Raw genomic sequence first — 24547 nt, forward strand, 5'->3', positions numbered from 1 at the left:
TCAAAATAACTACACAAAGTGATGATAAAAAGTAGATTTTTCTACTGGAACTAATGGTGATTCCTTCCGTTGTTTTGCACAGCATATGCTGTTCATAAATAATGTCAGAATTGGGCCAAGTCTCCTTAAGAAAGGTGGTCATTTAATGTAAGTAAATCCACATTAAATATTGAAGATCAGAAAAAAGCTGCCTTTTCAAAGAGGTCACTTTTAAGTGAAGGAAACAACAATGCATGTGTGCGGATGGCCAGCTCCACACTGGGTGACACAGAGTTAATGGCTCATAGAGAGCATATACATGTTTTTTAAAGATGTTTTATTGCTTACAAAAGGAAGTAGTCTAGAGAGACTGGATACATAAACTGGCTCCAGCCAGCTGCGGCTGTCAGGCTAGGAAGGATCCTGTTCAATTAGTGTTGTAAAATAAAATACTTTGTAAAGGAAATAAACACTATGAGAGCTAAGATTCATGCTTTCAAATATACGCAAGGTTTGAATTTTTAATTAGAGCTGCTAATTACAGTCATCAGAAAGCAGAACAGAATAGATTTTACCTTACATTTAGCAGACAAGCCTTCAACCCCAGTGTATTTTTCAATTTCATTAATATTTTATGAAAATGGCCCTTGCAGCTTCAGCCTATTCTGTGCCTCCTACAAAACTGCCCCACATTATGGATGCCAATGCCTTTAAGCCATGTGCATTAGTGAGATGACAAAATGCAAAACAGCATCTTGTCAACCATTGCATCAATTGATTCTATTAGATAGTGTAAAAACAGTTGGGTGTGAGTTATAATCTAGCTGACACTAATGATGAAACAAGATACTGGCTGGGAGCAGCCATTAGCTATAAGCCAGAAATTAATGCTTCTAATATTTTTGAACAAATTAACCTTAATGAACTGGCCATGTATATACTGTAGTACATACCGATAAGTCAATTAGTAGAGAATAGAGGTTATGTATATATAAATATATAGAAAAAAATGTATGGTTATAAGGAGTTTCATGCGCACAATGCTATAACAGCAATTCTGTAGTGAAATCAGCTTTTTTTTTTACCTTTAGATACATTTTAACTGTAATGTGCAAAGGTCCAGCCTTGTACCTTTTACCAAAATTCTGCATGCAGGAGCATCAGTTAGCAAATACAAAAATCAGTGTGTTATCAGGCACAGATGAGGCACAGTGTTGGTATGTTTATGCAAATGTCTTAATTTCACCAATATTTAACTGTAACTAAGTTTGGGACCAGGTGGTCCAGACCTCCAATTGAATTCAGCATGTACTGACCAAAATTTACAGCATGTTTCCTTTCTGTTTAACATTATTTGTGAGCATTTTCTGATTCTTATATGCTCTAAATCCAGTAACAATCTAAAAGGATGCGTTAGCATTTTAAAATAAGATAGCTAATGTGCGACCCTAAATTCTAGGAAATTCATTTACAAGCAGCCTAGAAAACACAAGTGGCTAATTTATAAATAAGCACAGAACAAAGGTAAGGCAATTTCCAACAACAGTTTGTTGTTTTAACTTTGACTTGCTTTCCTGGGAAAGAAGAAAACAGAATTTTCAATGTGAACTGTCAGCCCCAGTTATGACAGGGCTCGACTAGTTAGAAATTCAGAGTTCCTCCTCCACTGGCAGAATGATGTAAAGAAAACCACCAAACAGAATTCTTTCAAGTTTCAACTACAACTCTACTTAAATAATTTACTTTTTAGTTTTACTCACACTATTCTTTTTAAACCTGGTTGACATTTTCGTTGACAAGCACATTTTATTGCACAAGATCAGTAGTGAAATTGGCAGCAAAAAAGAGAAAGAGAGAAAAAAGGCTGGCTCTACTCAATGAGAGAACTACTAGTTTGCCTTTGGGAAAAACAATGCTGGCAGTGACCCTTTCTGAAGCCAACAATGACTGGTAAACCAGTCAATGTAAGTAAAATATTTGGTCACTTAGAATGTTTCCTTTTCCTATAAGAAGCAAACTAGGGGCTGTTTAGCTAACACATTTAAATCAAGCCAGCAATAAAATGTTCGGTGTGAACATTGAGCCTTTAAATAATCCATTAGAAACTAATAAATAAAATGATGAAATCAGTGAAAACGTAAACATTCAAACATTCCTTATGAACTACTGACAACTTCCGTTAAAACTGGAGGATGACTCTGTTCCCCCAATCTCTTCCCCTCCTCCGCTCACCCCCCAAAAAAAAGGAATATAAAAGGGGAAAAAAGTGGAAATAACACCTTAAATGTAGTTTCTTGTTTTGACAATCCTTGGCTTTCATCTTCTAAATTTATGATGCTCTTAGTTAACAAAATGGAAGGCAGAAAAAAAGTGTGTCTTCCAGTTCACGTCTATGTAGATTTTAAACTGAATGAGCCCTGATTCCTAAATATCTTTAGGAGGACACAAACTAGGAAGGGCAAGAGTAACATCCCAGCTAATATTCCCCTCAAATAGATCTATTCCAAGAAAGTCACACATCAAGGTTGCTCTTTGAGCACTGAAGCCATAGGCTGTTATCAACATTACACTCCTTTGGGCAGAGTACCTTAAACAGTTTTCTGTAATATTAAGCTGGAAACAGATGGACATGTTTTGTGCCTTGTGTCCAGGAGTTTAAATGAAGACAAATTTATCAGAATGTGAAGCCAGTTTCATCAGAAGTTGGTTTTGTCTAATACCCAAAATTTACAGGAAGACACCTCAGGAGACAATGTCAAATACTCATGATGGCGGCCTGCTAGCACATCACTGAAGTTTAATTTTTTAACCAGGCAGCAGCCTTAGGAAAGACGAATCTCCCTGTCCTGACATGTTTTTTCCTAAAGCACCCTCTTTTCTCATTTGTATCGTCTTGGTAAATACCATCACCACTATCACCGCCACTACTTTACTGAAAGCGTTGGGTTTTTGGGTACTTTCTCAGGCTGGTCTCTGGAGGGAAGTGGTAAACTCCTCAGATAAGACAGACATCCCTAAGTGTTTGGGGCACTGGTAGACATGCAGGTGGATCTGGCCCAAGAGCTCCCAGCCAGGCCACTCAGAATCCACTCATCCTATAGGGCTGAAATCCTGGCACTGCTTAAATCAGTGGAAGTTTCACGATGGGGTCCTTGACATAGCTAGAATAAGCATAGCAAGCAATAATCACAGATGGTACTTTTTGTTTGAGAAGCTCATTTCTGAAAATTATGTGAGTAATATGATGAATATACAGTTCTCACTACAGATTTTCTTAGATGCTTCCACCAGCATATCTTCCACCAAAACACAGGTATTGCTATGCCTCTACTGGGAAATGCAAGAAGCACAGGGCACAGGTACAAGCACTGTCCTATCATTAGATGGTCTGTTTATTTGTTAGCACTCTCCCTGGCATAGTTTTGCCTTGTGCTGATCAGTAGTGTGCCAAATAATGACTGGGCATTGCTCAAGAGAAGGAAAGTACTATGGATCCATCCCAAAACGAAGTTTGAAGATGGCCTCCCACTTTTGTTGGAGAGAAAGTTTAAACAGCAGGTAGATGTAAGGCCTGCTGTGCCACTTGGCCTCAGAGAGAGGGGATGGTGCTTGACCTGTATTATTTAGCAGTAGAGATGCTAAATTTATTTAGCCTCTGTACCATTTCTGATACATTCTGCTAACCACCATTGCACCACACATGGCTGTATGAGCTACACGTGAGTTAAGAGCACAAAGGCATGTTCAGGATGAATTTGAGATCCTAGTCTAGAATAAAAGAATAAAAATGTTGTATTGCAGAAACACAGTTTCCCTGCAGTTTTTGAGGAGGAATCTAAAACTGTCTCAAATTCTGTGCCACATATTTTCCCATTCCTGTAACTTCCTCCTTTTCCTCTTTAAAATGTCCGTAAAACTTACACAGATGCCTAGTATACTTCACAGGACAAAAAGGAAAATTCAGTCCAAAAAGATCTCCATTCAATTTTCTTAGTACCGACCTGGCATGTGAAAATGTTGTGAAGTTTCCCAAGCTTCTTTAATCTGATTGGATCAAGAAGGCAATGTAGCAAAGGTGGTGTAACTTTTCGTTTCTTGTGCTTCAAGCCTCTAGCTCTTAGTAACCATTTCTAAGTTCCTTACTGAGGTAAATCTCTGTGAGGTAAAAGTGAGTTTTTTATAAGGAAAATGCCTAGCTTCTTGTATACTGTGATTTAGTACCATACTATCAGCAGTTTCTTCCTTCTGTGCACCTTTCTTATAAGAGACCGACAGTGAAAAACATAGCTTTAAAGATACACACATGAGAATGGTATGTAACAACCTTTTTTTAGTATTCCTGGTTGTTGTTGTTTGTTTGTTTGTTTTTTTTCTCTCTCGACACATCATTGGTAGAATTTACATGGAAATGGTTCCTTCCCCCTCAAGAAGGTTAAATTCTTCTTGGAGTGGTTTGAACCATGGATCACTCTACCCTCAGCCTGTCATTCAGATCATCACATGCCTTTACTTTTAAAGTAGACTAGGGCCAAAGAGTACCACAGTCCAGCTGTGGACCCCTCACCACCACAGATCCACAGGTCACAGGAGATTAACAAGTGCTATGTTCCTGCCATGTTGAACCTGTCTGCAATGATCCAGCTTCTTCCAGCAGCCTGAAAAACATAGACAGAACTCTGACCATTTACACCCACCTTCCATGGGTATTTCTGGTGTGCACTTCAGTACATTACACAGTCAGAGAAGGGATACTGGTGTCTAGCCAAAGATGAACATTTATGGAAATGCCTCCTCTTGGTTTTGTTCATTATGGTTTTACCACGGAAGCGGCCAGAAAAAAAGATTTCATGATATTTTAGGTAAGGTTTGATCCTTCAGGCTGTGCTAACGTAATTAAAAACTACATTAAAGCTACAGCACTTATGGTCAGTCTTCAGTGCTTCAAATCATGGTGAATCTCCTGGCAGTCCCCAAGCCAAATTATGGAACAAGGAAGAAAAAAATACTTCTGTCCTACAGACGACCAGCAACACACTATGATTACTGCAATCTAAATAGGTTGCAAATGTAAATCAGCTTCCGTTTATGAACCCCCAAATGCCCCAGAACTCATCTTGGAAGCTGTGAAGTTAAGCTATGGAATTCTGATCACCAGATCGCATCGGGTCATAGCATGACAGTTGTTGTTCCCATGTGGTAGGCAAGATTCCTACAAAGATCATTTAAGGTAACAGTTGTCAGCCCTAGGAGATGCTCAATGCACCAGACTCTCACTCAATGCTACATACTCTCACTGGTGTCAGTGGGTGCTGAAGCCCTTCAGCTACAGGCTTGATTCCCTCTGGGAGGACATTTGGCTGAAATTCCTTGTTAATGACACTTTTAAGTATAATAAATATATGTATTTTCCACTCTTAAATCTCTGCATGGTAGCTTCACATCTTCAGTTCTTGTCTTTATCCCTTGTTTACTAACTCTCAAATAAACATGGAACCCAATTTTGCTAGAATAATGTATTATCATATAACTTAGTACTGGCATACAATATATAAATGTAATTTAATCTCTCCTAGGGAATGGTTCTGGCAATTTTACCACAAACTGGGTTGGATATGTCACACTCCTCTGGTTAGGCAGATGCTTGGAGTCTTGGCAAACAATTACATGAGACTTTATTGAAAGAAAAATATAGGATCTGTACGTGCTTGGGCTAAACCCCATATTTGGGGTGTATTCTCTTGTGTCCATTTGTCACAGAATCACAGAATCATCTAGGTTGGAAGAGACCTCCAAGATCATCTAGTCCAACCTCTGTCCTAACACTAACAAAACCTCCACTAAACCATATCACTAAGGACTACATCTAAACGTCTTTTAAAGACCTCCAGGGATGGCGAATCAACCACTTCCCTGGGCAGCCCATTCCAATGCCCAACAATCCTTTCAGTAAAGATGTTCTTCCTAATATCCAACCTAAACCTCCCCTGGCACAACTTTAGCCCATCCCCCCTCGTCCTGTCCACCAGGCACGTGGGAGAATAGACCAACCCCCACCTCTCTACAGCCTCCTTTAAGGTACCTATAGAGAGCGATGAGGTCTCCCCTGAGCCTCCTCTTCTCCAGGCTAAACAACCCAGCTCCCTCAGCCGCTCCTCGTAAGACTTGTTCTCCAGAACCCACACCAGCTTTGTCGCCCTTCTCTGGACTCTCTCGAGCACCTCCATGTCCTTCTTGTAGCGAGGGGCCCAAAACTGAACACAGTACTCGAGGTGCGGCCTCACCAGAGCCGAGTACAGGGGGACAATCACCTCCCTAGACCTGCTGGCCACGCTGCTTCTTATACAAGCCAGGATGCTGTTGGCCTTCTTGGCCACCTGAGCACACTGCTGGCTCATATTCATTCCAGTCCATTCCAGTCCATTCTGATCTGGCGACAGTATAAAGAGTTTACAAGGAGCCCATTCTTTGGTGACTCAGTCCATATAGCACTTCATTAATGCATGGGACGAGAATACACACTACATTAAGACCTGTTATGTGCATTCCAGATCTACTGAACCTATTTAATTTTGCTCTCCCACAACGCACTCTGGGTCACACACACTTTCACCTACGGATACAAATTAGAGCACTAAGACGATGTATCCATAGAGAAGACTGAGGGATGGGAGGAAAAGTTGTCCACAGGCTTCACGCTCAGAAAAAGGCAGGGGGAACATCCAGGATTTTGCAGAAATACACACACAAGCTTAAAGTCAGGGAAGGAAGCATAAGGGTAGGAAAAGGAAGAAAACTGCTTAAATATCTCCAGACCTCTATTCTCCAAAAGCTGGGGCTGATAACTAGATGGGATCTCCTCACTACATGGCTCTACTCCCCGCCCCCCCCCCGCCCAGGTCAGTGCTGTAGGTGCCTTCCTCACTTGTCATATCACCCAGCGGAGAAAAGAAGTAATTATAGCCATGACACTAACCCTTCCTGGAACGCTTCATGGCATGCAGTTTCCTGCCACCAAACTCTGCTATATGCAGTATGCCACTGCTACTTACATTTTTAAGCACTTGAGAATCTACATTGAAGTAACTTCTCCCTGAAGGCAAAGTGTGAACTACAGAGGTGAAAAGAGAGGAACATTTTTTTCTTCTATACTTTGTGATACAACTTGGGCAAGCATCAGAAACTCAGGCTTCTGTTTTCACTTAGGACGTAATAGGAATTTAAATGAATAAGGACTTCATGAATTCACTGTGTATGGTCAGGTATGTCTAAAATTGATCCTATTGCTATGGTGTTTGCTTAGGTAAAACTTTCATCAGCTCATTAATTGGAGTTTTGTCCATGTGAAGAATAAGACTTAAAAGTAAGGACTGCAATAATAGATAGTGAATGTACAGTAATTTAAGGAACCTCAATATGACTGAAAGGTACATCTCCCTCTCCTCTACTGTATATGATTTAGAGACATATGAATCCAGCTCAGCAGCCAAAGGTTCTTGCCATAACCAAAGGACCAACAGCTGTGGTCCTAAAATAGAAAACTTCCACTAAAATCAGCTGAAATTTTGCAAGAGTAAGTATTGAATACAAACCAAGATGAAAACTGCAGGCTTTAGCTCCATGTGCACAAAGGGGGAGATTTTTTGTTTTCACATAGGCATGACTGAGTTATCTGTTTCAGAAGTGTATTTCTTCGTATTTGCCCAGAAACACTGCCTTTTCAGACCATTGAAGCTTACTGTCTAGCAAATACCCCATTCCACAAGTAGAAAAATGCAGGCCAAATAACTGGGGAGGGGAGGGGGGATAAAAAAAAAAAAAAGAGAGAGAGAAAGAGAATGTTGCATTTTTTCATAGAAACATTAGAAGAATCATTTTATAGTATTTCCCATACAATTACTGCCAGAACTGTTTAGCAACTGTGAAATACTCATTAGCAATTACTTAACTATACATATATTAAAGCTTAATTAGTAAATTAAATTAAGCATATAATTAATTGCTTTAATCAGTAGGCTTTTAATATGGCAATTATCACTTGATACATTAAGGGCATGTTAAGAATACTTTTCTCCAAAAATACATTGTTAATTAATCATTAAGACTTATCTTACTACATGCTCATTAATGATTTATTACAGATGCTGGGCCAAATTCTTCTTTCAATTATAGCAGAGCTAACTCTGTATAAGCCAATAGAGCTCACTGGCATAAATTAAAGGAGAATTTGGTCCTGTTAATTAAATGTAAAATGTTTGTCAGAGCATGTCACCACAGATGGAAGGCTGAAGTGCCTTGCTTGCTTTAACCTAATAGGAGCAACCCTGGCTTTCTTTTACACTCCTTTTCTACAGCTGAACAGCATCCTTCCACAGCCCAATCTCCAATGCAGCATGTTGGAACAGGTGCACAATCAATGAGGTGGGATTGTAGAGGTCCAGTTTTATTTCTAACCTTGCCACTACTTAAAATTCCAGGTCAGTGACTGGACAACAACTTCACCTCAGCTAGTTGTCCAGATGCTCCTTAAAAAGACAAACAATTGCTTTTTAAGTACTAGTTAACTTTTTTTTTTTCCCGTTATTAACATCTAAAATTGTTCTAAAGAAATGGGGCCTAAGGGTGTTAATTTGAAGGATGACTATCAGACCTAGAAGTCAAAGGACAGATAAGATGAATCCCAAATGCAAGTTTTCTATGGCTGCATTTTTTCTTATCCTGGATATGGCTTGTCTATTTGGACTACATAATCTCCTCAGAAAATGGTTTTTTGTTGACTTTATATACGTAAAGTATCTGACGTAAGGGAACAAACACGTCTTAGTTAAGCTTTCTTGAGGCAGCTAAAGTAATAATATTGTTTGCAGAAGGTCTTCACATATAAACAGTCTATTATGAGTTGTTTCAGAGTAGGCAGTATGGGGAGGTAGAAGGAATGACTGATTTTTGAGCTTTAGAGCACAGTTTTAATGCACAAGCTCCTGAAATGTCAATGTAAAGACTTATTTGGATTTCCCTTCACATTCCCAGTAGGACTCCCCTATTCACAACTTATTGCACAGATCCAAATCATGGTTGCATGAATGTAAATGTAGAGTAGATGTGGTAACCAAGATTTAATGACAGAGAGCTTTGGAATCTGGGTGTGGTATATGCAGTATGTTATTTCCACATACCTCCTGGTCTCAAACCCTGATGAAAATAGGCCTTATGCTTTGGTGAAAGCACTACCTATTTATAGCAGCTAAAGTTAAACAGCATTTAATATTTACGAGGATGGTACCGTAAAGAACCTGTCCAAGGGCTGTATTGAAAACTGATATTCTCAACTTATTCCTGTGTTTTGGGAGGGCTCCCAAAAGAGCTTTCTTAAGAATACATTAAAACCTTGATTTCCTCACTAAGCACAGAATATAACGTACTAATGCATACATGCACATATCCAATCTCTCTTTAAGTGACTGTTCTAGATAGAAGCACAGAAAGCAAATTTGTCATCTAAAATGTGTTATGATAAAGCAGATGTTTCTCAATTTACAACAAAGTGTTTCAGTGCTTTAACCACACTATGAACTGATATTCAGCACTGCAGGGTGAATAATGAATGCACTACCCTGTAACCATCCATGAGTTCAGAAATCATGACTAGGTTGTATAAAGAAGGTTACTCCTTTAGTCGTTATTCCACTGAAGGAAAAGAAGACCAGTATTGTGGAAAGAAAAAAAAAAATAAAAAAAAATAGGGAAACTGCCCCAGGAATAACTGTTTCCTTATACTGGAGCAATCTGTGACACTAACAGCTGCTGTAGTGTTATAGACTCACTATATACATCTAAATATTGGATTGTGGTGATCATTTTCAAGAGAAGAAATCAATGCGAATGGTGAATCTTACCCAGATACTCTTCTCTAAGTTTAGAAGCCAAATCTAAACAAGGTCATTATGCAATCTTCGCATCAGCTAAGAGAACTCTAAGGCAGGTGGAGCTGACAGAGCTTTTGGCAATAGAAGTTATGTTATCCAAGGGGTGAAGTGGGGACTTCTCACTTACATGATACTCTTCCATGGGTTTTAGAGATTTAAGCACCAATGTAAATGACAGATGCTTCCCAGTTACCCTGACATAATGGAGAAACATCAAAGCCAGAAAGTAAACCCTCTGCAGTTTTCCTGGATGAATCCTTTAAATGAAAACTAAAAATAGGGACTTGATGAAAATAAGTTTATGAATAACTCCAGTGCACTTTTAAATTTAAAAAAAAAAAAAAAAGATTCTTGTTAGCAAAGAATTCCATTCTTTGTGCTTCTGATCTTCTGATGAAGTATTTTTGTGACAACTTTTGCTGTAAAAAGATGTTACCATTTTATGCTATCCTTCAAGGCATCAGTGTCATTCCTATGTACAATGTACAGATGATGGTAAATGATTTGCCAAATATACATAGAGAGAAATGCTTCACTCATCTTTAAATTTACGTTAAAAGATATTTGCTTCTGACAGAAGCAAAATATCTATTAAAGCATATTTTTCCAAGTATATGATATTTAATATACTAAAGAAGACCAATATAGGTACAATCCTTTGGCACTATAAGCTACGTATTCCTCACCATCCTTATTCAGATGAATTCTAACGTTGACAAGAAACACATAAGAAGTTGAATTTGGCTGTTTTGATAGTATTTCTTCATAGTGATTATGAGTCCGAAGGTATATGTGATTCACTGTAGAAATCATGTATTCTTAAAAGCAATTTATATACACATATATTTTTGATAGGAAAGTGCTGGCAAGTTACTTAAAACAAGCAAATAAGTGGAATTGGTTTGTGTCCTGCCAGAGGAACGTGGTCATTATTTTCATGTTGTAGTCTGTACAGTTTTTTTAAACAAATTAATGTCCACACCATGTGGAAAGATTACATTAGTTTAAATAAATTTAGTTAAATTGATTCAAATTCTTAATATAGACTTGTTTAAGCTGTATTCATACACATTCACATATGTGCCATATGCATTTATTGATTTAACTTAATCAGTAAATCACTGGCAAGCAAATCAAAGTTTAGGCAAGAGCTAAATCAGTGTAAAATAGTCCAGATTAGAGATTTGCATACGTTATATTTGGAATAGAAAGTAATGTCAATAAACAACTGCAGCTTTTTTCATGCTCAGAGTGTCTGTAGAGATATGAAAGTTAATCAATATTGTCGAGTTATTACCTATATTATAATTTACATGAAAAATCCTGTAAAGCTACACTGGCTGTCATGCACTATTAGGATGGTTTTACGAGTTCTGCTTAGCATGGAAAAAGCAATACTGGAACAGAGAGCTCGGCTTCTCCTTTTTCGGATTATTCCAGCAAAGCTAATTCAAGGAGTGCTTTCTGCTGCAGTTATGAATTTCTCCATGTGTGGGTTTGTACAATACAGTTCAGTAAAGTCACAGCTTGCAGAGTTCAGCCATTTTGCTGTCAACGGCTCTGATTGGTCTACCTCACTTGTGCACCCATCTAGCATCTGCCATTAGCTGCCTGTTGAAGAAGGCTTCCCAAAGGAAGCACTGAAATTTGCTGTGCAGGCCACTGAGATGGTGCCTTTGAGGTCCTCCAGAGGGGACAACCTCCCTGCCTACCTTGCGTACCAAACTCAGCCAGACCGGACGTCTTGGTAGGCTTTCAAAGGTACATCACTCTCTCCTTAACTACACACAGGATCTGAGCACTTATTTCCAAGTGCTGCTCAGGTACAAGCCAGGAATTTAGGGCAAGGGAGGGTGGCAAGGATTGCCCCAGCAACGCCCACTGCAGCTTTAACACCATTTGTCTTAAGTGAAGCACATGTCTGTGCGCTACCTTGAGACGAGTTTACTTTTGTCTTTGTCTTAGTATTTTCTTAATCGAAAAGATCATCCTAAAGAAAAGGTGCGTGTTTCTTTCTGATTCACTATGGAATACTGTCGTGTGTGCCATTTAAAACTAGGATCCAGGTGGACCTCAGTTTGTTCAGAAGATGGTGCGTTGAAGTTTCTAAAGTGCACTGCAGAAAAAGTTGAGGGTAATTCAGGTCACCGTCTGAGGTAAAATAATTCTTTATTGATAATTGCTGCATCTATATATTTGTGGATGTCACCAGTGGAGGCACTAAGGAAAACAACTACAAACTTATAAAAAGAAGCATTTTATTCCTGCCCTTGTCACCACATGCACTGGAAAGGAACCATATTGGCTCTTTTTTAGCTAGTAATGTCTAATGCAGGAAGACAGGAATAAGCAGAGTAGAAAGCACCTGTCAGCTCTATTTCCCACTCTCCTTGATTAGCATGAAACATTAATAGGGCTCTCAGAAATTCTGGTCTGAAATGGGCTTTGCTTGAAAACGTGTCTGCCTTTACTGCACAAAAGCTGCTGTCATTAAAAAAGGGCAGATAACTAAAGAAGACTCTTTCTTGAAATTTATACCGTTTTTTCATACAATGACAAATTATTTTAATAATGGGAATCGCACACTCTGCCATTTGTATAATGTTTCCCATAAAAATCTCCCATTAAATTTGCTCCTCTACTTGACTCATATCTTTTTTAAAAAATGACACACACAAAATGATACATCACGCATTCTTACAAAGAATTGGAAGTGAACATACTGTAATGGGTTAACATACGTTTTAATAAAATTTTCATTGTTGCACATTTCACTTTTCGGTACTGAGAGCCAGGGCTGTACCAGTAACCCCAGGCAATGCCTAAGGATAAAACAAATCATGTGGTAGTGAACTATTTTCACCTATTTATCCTTCTACTGAAAATATATTCATAAATACAAAATGAAGCTAAGATACGTAGCCAGTAACATTGTACATAACAAAGATATTCCCTAGTATTTGTATTATATATTTTTTAATAATATACCTTCTGCATTTCTAAGATGCTTGGGCTTCTGTTTTTATTCCTTACATACCTTGTAAGCCACCGAGCCATTTTAATTTTGTCCCCCAAAGTAGGCAGTAACACATACTTGAATAGTTAAATGAAATCCTATTGCACAACCTATTATGGAATATGCACCACATGCCAAAAATGTATGCAGGTCTATTTATCTAGCAGCTGGAGTTTTCTGAAGTAGAAACTTTTGATTTGTGGCATATGTAGGTTTATTTACGTGTAGACAATCCGTTTTAAATGATCTGTGTCATCAAAAATGCTCCTGTATACATCAGCATATTAAATGCTTGTTAAATGGGATTATCTCAGAGAATAAATATTGAATAAAATGCCCTGAATATTCATCTTACTATGGAGATACTGTAGGGATTTAAAAATGATAGTTTTTGTTTCTTTGTTGTTGTATAAGAATTCTGGAATAAGAATTTCATTTCATTACCATGAAGATGATGTGACAACAATAAATTAAGCTAGTTCAAGTTGCACCTGATCTCCAGCTTTCTTGATTGCTTATTTTGTTGCCTACCTGCAGAAATTTAAAGGTAGAATCAAAAAATCAGATGCTGAGAATAAAAAATAGCTCATGGAGTTACTCTTTATTTTATAAGCATGTTTTAAGATTTCCAAGAACATTTTAAATTTAAACATAACCAGACCTCTTTCCCTCATTCTTGTCCCCCTTCCCCAATTCTAATTTCACTAAAGAAAAGATGCTTCAGTTTTAACTGTCTGTATGTTACTGAAATAATGTTTCTTCTATGAGAATGTTACAACAGAATGAAATGCAACTATTTATTCAAACAACCCTTCATAAGAAAGCAAACAAAGTGAGTTCATCAACCAACTGTAAGTCATAATACTTACTTCTATTAGAAAGAAATTCTTCCTGAGTATACAAATCACAAAAACAGCATTATGAGTAAAACTTAGAATTCTCATAATTTTGAACTAATCATTTTTTTTCTTTATGGATGAAAAGTATGCATTAAATATTTTCTACTTATTTTTGCCTCATTATTTTATAAATACATAACTGCTCATGGCAAGCAGAGGTGAGGATAAAATTACTGAGACTTTTCTCACTCCTCTTGAATATGAGCAATGCTGATGAGGAACTTGCTGCATTCATAGGTGCTGCTAACATTACTAGGATTTATATTTCCACATTTTTGAATGCATCCCAATACTCTAACCCAGAAACAGAGAAGATGAGTTGAAGAGAAACCTAAAAAATGTTACGTGAAACAGTCAGTAATAACACATGAAAAATGACTAAGGAGAATTCTGATGTGTGTGTATTGCTATTTTTCTTTCCTTCCGTCTCTCTCTTTTTTCTTTCTACTTCATGCAAATTCTTCCTAGTCACATACCAACCAAAAAGTCTATAAGAAACAAAAAAATCAACCTTAAAACTGTTAAAATATAGCAATAGAATAAAAGGTATAATGCATATTTGCTATCCATGGTGCATTTTCTAGTGAAAATGCTTTGCAGTCTGCCAGCTTGTCAATCTTTAATAGAAACTCATCAATTATTTGTGGGCAGGAGATTGAAGCGGCTAATAGCTCAAATATATTCCTCCATTTCATTGCATCAGTAGCTCTAAATTAATGTCTGCATTTTCCCCACTAAAATAAGTTAAAATAAATAAATAAATGAAGATGTAAAATGTATATGCATCATTGAATAAACAGTTAAGCATCACAGCACTGCGTCTACCTCTGAAATAGAAATACGAGCCACAGAGATTTTATGTTGGACAAATTTGTTAGAATGCAACAGCAAAAGGTAATTTCTAACAATCGACTAACCCATTTTAATAATTACTTTTCCATTATCAAATATTACCAATAGATTTGCCAAATATATCAAAGCTCTCAAACGTTTTCTCTTAAAAAAACACCCTCCCTACTCGACTTTCACTTGAGTGACATCATTCCTTGAACCTGAACTATGTATATAAATATAATATCTATATCTGTCTCTCTCTCCCCTCTCCTCTCCAAGAAGCTTGTAGGGTGGGACATATAGCATTCCTCATAAAACAAAGTCTACTCATTTCACCTAATTAAAAATGAAACTTCTCTGACATTAATAGGCAGTAAAGCAAATTTATAGGCAGACACAGAACATTTCAGTCAAAAAGTTAGCCTACAACTTGATAGAAGGCAGGTTTTGCCAATCACATGCCATGAATCTACCCCCCCTGACCCACAGCCTTCTCTCAGATAGCGGATACTGGCATTCTTGCACATCAGAATGCGCCAGCAGAGACCATTCATGAGGGAAATAGGAAAGCAAGTCACATTTGAGCAGATAACAAATGCTCGAAACCTTGACCACTGCATGCAACAGTGAGTGAGCCGCAAACCAGCACCCAGCAATATTAGGATGAACAACAGCTGCAGCTTTCCTGACCTAGGACCCAGTCCTGCTAACGAATGCTCTGTTCCCTGCACACAGCTGCATTTAAAAAATAAAAGGAGCTCTGCATTATCATTTTTAAGCTAGTAACCGTAGAACAGCGCAGAATAAGATGACACACTACTGTAATGTCCCCTGAAGCAAAGTTCCCATCTAGAGAGAGAGGCACTCTTATTCCACTCCCTGCAAAAGGGTTAACCATTATGAAGAAACATTATGCCAGACATTAGGCAGACAGCCTACTTAGTATTACATTTTTCCATACATGATAAAATCCCTGGGTAAACCTGTTTTTCTTTTTAAACACCTTGCAGAGTGAAGCCTAGCACATGCATCTAGTTGCAAAGCACAATCAATATGGAAGGAGCGTATTTTATGATTGGAGAAGTTGTGTGTTTTTGGTGGTGAAATTCATTATTTAGTATCTGAACCCTCAGCATTTCAGTATCATTTATTCATAAAGTCCCTTTTGCCAGGAGGAAATGGATACAGCTGTAGAGAGAGAGAGTGCGAGAGAGGGAGAGGGAGAGGGAGTGAGACGGATTGATGATATTGATCAGGTACCATCTTGAAACAAAGGCTAGATGCTCTATTTTAGTTGACAACTGTGACACATAAAAACAAGCAAGAGAGGGGGAAGGCTAGGGCCTTGAACATCACAGGCTTTAAAAAGCGTTTGAAGAAACCATTATGACAAGCAGGTCTAGGCAAGCTGCTGCAAAAATGTATTCAGAAGAGTCATTAAAAAATGATGCTTTGTTTGCCTTGTGAATATGAGGTTTGTAGCTAGCTGCAGAGCACTCTCCTACAGAGGAAATGATGAGGTTTTTCATGCTGCACAGTCGCCTCTCTCCTCTTTTTTTCCCCCCTTTTAAAAACAGAAACTTTTTTTTTGATGTGTTTATATTCTCGACTTAAAACACTATTTTTGGATTCAGAGTCAATCAATCACATTCACTGTCAGCTGTCCTCAAGCTCCTCAGGTTTTCTATTTAAAATGTTGGGATCAAATAAATGGAGTGATTTCCTAAGCTTTCCAAGAGTTCAGATTGCTAGCTTCTGTCCTGCTTGCATCTCTGGAAAGTTAACTAGTACTACTGATGGGCTGCTCTGTGATAGCCATGCATTCTAGTGCAGGGAGGTGTTATTGGCATCATCAGATCATGAACTTTCTTTTTTTCCCTTCCTATCCCCACATGCATAAATCCATGTCTGCCACCAGTTTCTTTGTGTGCTCAGTCCTATTTACAAGGGAAGGGAGCAAGCTCTCATACTTAAGGTAAACCCTAAACGCTACACAGGAATAGTTCAGTTTCTTGTCACAGATGCCTCAAGTGCCTTAAAGAGGTACATAACTCAGAAAAGACAGTGGTTAGTTTTTAATCTTCTTATAATTCAGAATCTTTGAAAGCCCTTGTCCAAATGGAAAAATAAGCCATACAAGAAGTGGAAAGCTTTTAACATAAATGAATGCATTCCCTTGCCTCAGAAAATATTCCCCTTGGTATGCCTCTGCTTTCTCAGTGTTGCCATTTCTTGTTATATTCAGTTTTGAGGGAAGGGAAAATAAAAAGGAAGGGGGACATGGAGCTAGTTTTGAAAAGTGAGGAGGTACTACAGTAACACTAGGGGAGTACCAATGTGGCTGCAGGCTCCAAGCTGGTTAAATGTTCAGAAGGGAAGTTATGATATTTTGAGTGATATAATATATGTATATATATACACACACATAGATTCCTGAATAAATGGGAAGGGTTTCCAACGGCTTCAATAGTCTTTTTAAATCATTTTTCAGGTGCCAGATTGTGTTTGAACCCTTACACAGCCTCTTCTGTAAAAAGCATGAGTGACCTAACTATGTCCATGTCAAAATTGTCCGGTGGTCAGTTGGAGAATCCTGTATGGAAACTGCTCCTGAGAGATCTAACAAAAGCTTCCAGTTTTCTGCTATGATTGCCCATCACTAGGGTGATAATTTGTAGGCTCATAGAATTCTGTTAACGGCAGGGTACAGCTCTGTGTGTGGGCTTTTGTGTGTGAATTAAAGGGAAGCTGGGAGCTGTACAAAGCTCATTTCCCCTCATCCTCACCACCATTTGAGCACAACTATAAAGGAAACCTCTGAATGTTCAGCATTTACACTTGCCCCGGTAATTCTACCATCTTGAGGATGAAGCTGACCCAGGAGAATGGGCTTTACACTTGGTTCAAGTTATTCTGAATGCTACTCGACTTCCACTGAAAGAAAAGGAAGAAAGGGAAAAAAAAAAAACAATCCCCTGCTGCTGACTTCCTAGAATATACTGCGCGAAAACATCTTTGTGCCAAAATTGTACAGGTCTATGTATCTCACAAACAATTCACATATCCTTTACTTTGCTAGCTGGGAAGAGGATCAATATCACATATATACAAGATACAGTATTGTGAGACTCCTCTTCTGAAGTGCTTTTGTGCTCTGCGTCAAGAGTAAAAATAACAGGAGAGCCCATACCTGCACCGACCGGTTTGGTTGTGAACAACACTTTATCCAAAGTTGCCAGAAATGGCAGCATCAAAAAGATATGAATGGAAGTCATAACAGAAACAGAGGTCAGGACTGGAAGGAAGAACCCTGGAGCACTACAAAGCTGTTAGGGAGAAAGGCATTTGTTTAATTGAGATGTTCTCAGGTTGACTGGAGTGAATTTACTAGGGGGCTAAGTAAGTGTCTTAACTCAGCTGCGATTAGAAGTTAGATCACGTTGTGAAATTATTATTCTGAAAAGATTCAATTGCAAAACATTTCTAAAATTTAGTTATTTAATTTTGACCTGTGAAGCAGAATGTGGGAAACAGAAGTACACTATGTCTACCATATTCCCATTTCAGAGGAGAAGTTGAAATATTTCTACAGCATAAAATTACACGATCTTTAGGTGGAAAAGACCTCCCAGACCACCTGGTCAACCATCACCCCTACCTGCCAATACCACCCACTAAACCATGTTCCGAAGTGCCGGTCCAACCTTTCCTTGAACACCCCCAGGGACGGTGAACCACCACCACCCTGGGCAACCCATTCCAATGCCTGACTGCTCTTTCTGAAAATAAATGTCTCCTAATTTCTAACCTGAACCTCCCCTGGTGCAAACTTGAGGCCCTTCCCTCTTGTCCTATCGCTACTTATCTGTGAGAAGATGCTGACCCCCAGCTCCCACACCTTCCTTTCAGGTAGTTGTAGAGAGCAATAAGGTCTCCCTTGAGCCTCTCTTCTTCCAGATTAAACAACCCCAGCTCCCTCAGCCACTCCTTACAGGACTTGTGTTTCAGACCCTTCACCAGCTTTGTAGACCTTCTCTGGACATGCTCCAGGGCCTCAATGTCCTTGTGGTGAGGGGCCCAAAACTGAACACAGTACTCGAGGTGCAGCATCACCAGAGCCGGTACAAGGGGACAATCACCTCCCTGGTCCTGCTGGCTACACTATTCCTGATACAAGCCAGGATGCCATTGGCCTTCTTGGTCACCTGGGCACACTGCTGGCTCATGTTCAGGTGAGCATCAATGAAAACCCCCAGATCTTTTTCCTCCGCACAGCTTTCCAGCCCCTCTGCCTCAAGCCTGTAGCATTGCATGGGGTTGTTGTGGCCAAAGTGCAGGACCCAGCACTTAGCCATGTTGAACCTCAACCCATTGGCCTCTGCCCATCAATACAACCTGTCCAGGTCCCTCTGCAGGATCTTGCTACCCTCCAGCAGATCGACGCTTCCCCCCAGCTTGGTGTCCTCTACAAACTTACTGAGAGTGCACTCAACTTCCTCATCCAAATCATCAATAAAGATATTAAAGAGGATGGGCCCCAACACCGGCCCCTGAGGAACATCACTTGTGACCAGTCACCAGCTATATTTCAATCCGTTCACCACCACTCTCTGAGCCAGCTGTCCAGGCAGTTTTTAACCCAGCAAAGAGTGTACCTGTCCAAGCCTAAGGCTGCCAGCTTCTCCAGGAGAATACTGTGAGAGACCTTGTCAAAGGCTTTGCTGAAATCTAGGTAGACTATGTCAACAGCCTTTCCCTCATCCACCAGGTGGGTTATCTGGTCATAGAAGGAGATGAGGTTGGTGAGCAGGATTTGCCTTTCATGAACCCATGCTGACTGGGCGTGATCTGGGTTGTCTTGCACATGCTGTGTGATTGCACTCAAGGTGATTTGTTCCATAACCTTCCCTGGCACCGAGGTCAGGCTGGCAGGGAGCAAATGCACTCTGAGAAAAAACAGTATATATAACTCTTAGCATTTCTAATTCTCCTTAATCTGCTTCTCATCCTATCATACTCTCATTTTTTTCTGCTCTTATGGTATTGAATCAAAAATTCATCAGAATCTGTCCCTCACCAATTGATAAAGCTCCTGTTGAACCACTCCCATTCATTCAGTCTTAGTTTCACGTTCATCCAGTTTCCCTGGTTCACACATCTCTTCCTATGATATCACTGTGGTTTCATCCCACCTCTGCCTAGCCACATCTCTTTTTGGACACCTTAACCAGCTTTGCATTTTTTTTCATTCCCTGCCCTCAGACGTATTTAATACTCAGGCTCAAAATCTACACAAAAGACACCATGCCTACACTTACTATTGTAAGGAGGTTTTCCTGAACATGAGATTATCTACTGGATTAAAGGAAGTAACTATGTATGGTGGTTTTACCCAGGTGGGCAGCTGAACTCCACCACAACTGCCCTCTCACTCCCGCTCCTCAAAGGGAAGGGGGGAGAAATATATGACGAAAAGCGCTCAAGGGTTGTGATAAGAACAAGGAGATCACTCAACAACTGTCGAGATGGGCAAAACAGACTCGAGTAGGGAGATTAGTAAAATGTATTGCCTATTACTAACAGCTAGAGAAGTCAGAAACAAAGGAAAGAAACCAAAAACACCTTCCCCCCATCCATTCTCTTCCGACTCCTCCCCCCAAGTAGTTCAGGGGAATGGAGGAATGGGGGTTGTGGTCAGTCTATAGCATTTCTCCACCACCGCTCCTTCACGGTCACTTTCTGCCCTGCTCCACGTGGGGTCCCTCCCATGGGATGCCATCCTTCCCGAACTGATCTCGTGTGGACTTCCCACAGGCAGAAGCTCTCAAGAACTGCTCCCACATGGCTCCGTACCACGGGGGTCCATCCCTCAGGAGCAAACTGCTCCAGCACGGGTCCCACACAGGCGGCAGTTCCCCCCCAGACCCCCTGCTCCTGCGTGGGCTCCTCTCCACGGGCTGCAGCTCTGGCCCGGGGCCTGTTCCTGCGGGGGCTCTCCATGGGCCGCAGCCTCCTCCAGGCCACATCCACCTGCTCCACCGGGGGCTCCTCCACGGGCTGCAGCGTGGAGATCTGCTCCGTGTGGGACCCATGGGCTGCAGGGGGACAGCCTGTTCCACCGGGGGCCTCTCCACAGGTCGCAGGGGAACTTCTGCTGCATGTCTGGAGCACCTCCTGGCCTCCTTCACTGACCTTGGTGTCTGAAGGGCTGGTTCTCACTCCTCACTCTCCCAGCTGGTGTTTCGCAGCAGATTTTTCCCCTTTCATTAAATATACTCTCACAAGGGTGCAAACAACATCATTTATTGGCTCAACTCTGGACAGCGACTGGGCCCTTATCTAAAATGGGGCAGCTTCTGGATTCTTCTCACAGAAGCCACCCCTATGCCCCCCCACTTCCAAAACCTTGCCACGTGAACCCACTACACTATGCAAAACTATGAGTTCAGAGTGAGAGCTGGAAACTCTATGTCTTAGCATATAAAGCTTTCAACCCATATCAGTATCTCCCCAAATTCCTTTAGGGAATTCCTTTATATTTTTATTCTGATTTTTTATTATTAATATTCAGAAATTCCTTTTTAGTATTAATATTCAGAAAGAAGGAGCATTTAGCTTATCAAATCTCAAGCAAGTTTTAATTGGAAGCTCTTAACAGAGTTTGGGATGACTCAATATGGGAAACCGTGGAACACTATGAACAATTACTACTCTAAATCACTGGGGAGTTATGAGCTTGAATTTATTAAATATTATGAGATCCTAAGACATTGCAGTAATAGTCTCATATATAATATGTCTAAAAAGATGGACCTGAGGTCAGTTCTGAAATATTACATTCCTCTCCAACACCCATGAGGAGGAAAGAGTGGATGAACAGTGTCTTATACCAACAGATAATACGTAAGATCTATGGGCCAAGTCTTAATAAGCAGGTTGCAAACTTGTATTTGAACATTTCCACTTAAACTGGCTGGAAGTAAAACAAGCAAACAAAACAAACAACTAATAAATAAAATAAACATTTTTGGTGGGAACTGGATTATCTGAAGGGCTAATTAAGTATGGGATCCATCCCAAGCTTTGAAACTGCTTCTAATTAATAACTGAAAAGAAGAAAGTCTAATGAAAATAAAAAAATATATAAAGGCAAAACAAAGAAAAAAAAGCAAAACATATAAATAAAAGGATTTTTGTCTGCCCTTCTCTGTTTATTTCAAAGAAGTATTCACCTGAAATTTCAACACAATTGTTCATCAAAGTTGCCTGTCTGATTTGGACGTTCTAGGATTTGTTTTCCCCCCTGTTAATGCAACAGCCCTCAATCTTGGTACAGCCTCTAGGCGCAATAGTAAAAAGAATAAAAATAGGAAAACAGTTTTTTAAACAGAGCAAGAGATAGGATTGGGGAACAGTAAGAAAAGCAACTCTTGCTTGAGGGATTAGCTTTATATAATTCTGTCAAGCCAATTGCATAAAACTTTTCTGTTGGTAATTTTTATATCCAAGCCACACATTTCTTTCCTTCTAGCAGTCAGTTGCCAGGTCATACAGAAAAGCCTGTTTTTCAGTGGCACTCTTTAATTAATCAACTGAATATTAGCCACCCTCAGAAACTGTATTATATGGCAAATGGATGATGTGAAAAATATGTATTGGGGAGAAGTACTCCACGGGCATTGTAAAGAAAAATTGTAAAATAAATAGCTAATAGGGTGCAGTCTGTTTAAAGAACAGTCATGTTTTCTCATGGGCCACCTGCCCTACCAAGCCATTTGTTGTACCCTCTTGTATTCAACTCAGGGTGTAAGCACATAAATAAACTCTTGACTCCTTTTAACATACACACATACACACATTAAAATAAAATAAATAAATAAATAAAGTGTTTCCTTTATTAGAGGTGCCCAAGGACATTTCAATTGGCCATCAGTGTCTGTCAATAGCAGCAGTTTGGGTCTCACAGAATTTATATATTGGATCATTCCCTACTTACTCTGCTGAATGAGAAGCTTCATTATATTAAAAATGCATTTCTGGAGAAGAAAGGAACCAAACAGGCTGCCTGATTGATTGCACTGAACTGATACTAACCACTGTTGCTTTGGGCTGAGGGCCTGGCACCACGACTAGATGTTGTAACGTATTATTTCTCAAAGTCTGGCCTCAAAATGCAACTAGGAATAAGCATGTGAGGTACCCAGGTGTCTTATGCAGTACACAGGGAGAATTAGGTATACTGCAGAATTTATGAAGATAGGAACAACAGCTGCTTTGAGGTGGTGCTGGGTAAATCTCTGCTGCGAGGGAGTGGCACCAAGTTTGCTAAAAGTAGAAAGACTGCAAACAGGGTTATCTCTGGGGTTTGGGGTATTGGGAGTCATCTGTCTTCACTCATGTTTTGCAAACCCAAAGCCTCACCTAGTATTAGGCATCTAGACTCATATCCACAGTAATATAGATGAGATTCAAAACATCCAAGTCCAGGACCCTCAACTGCTATGCAGCAAGTGAATGTGGGATTTCATGATACTGGACAGAGATATATGAAACTCACATATGTCTCATTTCTGTTCCCTTACAGAGTTACTGTGCCACATAAATCAGTACTTACAGCCCAAATGACTCCAGAGACCTCAGTAAACTATCACAGCATATATAGTTCATTGCAGAATCTGGCCTTTGTTCATATCTGTGAAGAAATGAATTTCTACCATTTTTAATGAAGGACAGAAGAGAGATCATTTCAGAAGCCTCTCATTAAATAACAGGAAAATATAATTTCCAATAAAAAAGATCAAAATGAACTGCAGGACTGTTGGGATGGAACATACTGTTCAAGGAATTTTGATTATAGATTCAATAACTTCTGGCAGCCTTTGCCGAATATTCAAACAGCCTCTCCAGATATGTCACTGCTGCTCATGTCCTTCAAAAGAGTTTTGGTGGTTTACACTGCAGCCTGTGCAACCACATCTGCATCGTTTACCCATGCAAGTTTTCATTTGCTGAAAGGCAGTTGTAAGTGACACTGTCTGGAAAATAAAGAGGGAAACAGTAAAAAAATAGGGCTTCCAAGAATGGAACAAAACCAAATTGACAAGAACAGGCACTTTGACAGAGTATGTTCTCCCTCAGAGTACTAATTGAGCATAAACCAAAAGAACCTGGCCACAACATATTCTGTCCTCTGATACGCACCCTTATGTTGTGGAGTGACTGAGGACATTTTCAGCACTGTAGTTATGGGTATATGCCAGTAAAAAAAGCTTAATTTGGACAAAAGACAGTGGAACTACTTTTCAGAGCCTGACCTCAAGCGCATAGCTGGTGAGTTTGCCAACAGTTTAAACAAGATAGTACTCAATTTCCTGATCTTCCTCCCTGTCTTAAGCGTGGGGAATGCAAACTTGAGAATGACTGACTGCCAGGCAGAAGATCAGACACAAGAATATCATTCTCAGTTACATTATGTGAAAGCTGCTTGAGCACTGGGTGTGGCAGACTTCTCACAAGCACACTGTGAATCCCATATCATACCTGAGAAGCAGCATTAGACATCCACTGAAGAACAGCCTGCCTACAAATCCCAAATAGCCTTGTGGCAGCTGTTATCAGGTCACATGCAGAAAGGATATCTGCATCTCTGAAAAGAAGGACCTGAAACCATCCTTTCTGCTAGGGTGTCATCACAAGGGCTTCATTCAGTGGCCTGAACAGAAAAAATCCAATGCCTTTTCAGATGCCCTAAGGTATCCAAGATACCTGTGTAGATTCACTAAGTATGGCATGGTGTTGTTGTGGTTTAGCCTGGCTGGCAGCCAAACACCACACAGCCGTTCGCTCACCCTCCCCCCTCCCTCTCCGGGATGGGGGAGAGAAACGGGAAAGTGAAG

The 24547-nt window shown here is 39.8% G+C and overlaps 1 long non-coding RNA gene across 1 annotated transcript in view; it reads right to left on the reverse strand.

Moving 5' to 3' along the window:
* LOC121060982 overlaps positions 1–15743 on the reverse strand; it is a 122098-nt gene extending 106355 nt beyond the window's left edge. Inside the window, exon 1 of the long non-coding RNA XR_005814955.1 lies at positions 15472–15743. This is a non-coding gene — a long non-coding RNA (uncharacterized LOC121060982). The remainder of the gene's footprint in view (positions 1–15471) is intronic.
* Positions 15744–24547: the final 8804 nt, after the last annotated feature.

The sequence above is a fragment of the Cygnus olor genome, chromosome 1 (genome assembly GCF_009769625.2).
Source record: "Cygnus olor isolate bCygOlo1 chromosome 1, bCygOlo1.pri.v2, whole genome shotgun sequence".
Lineage (NCBI taxonomy): Eukaryota > Metazoa > Chordata > Aves > Anseriformes > Anatidae > Cygnus > Cygnus olor.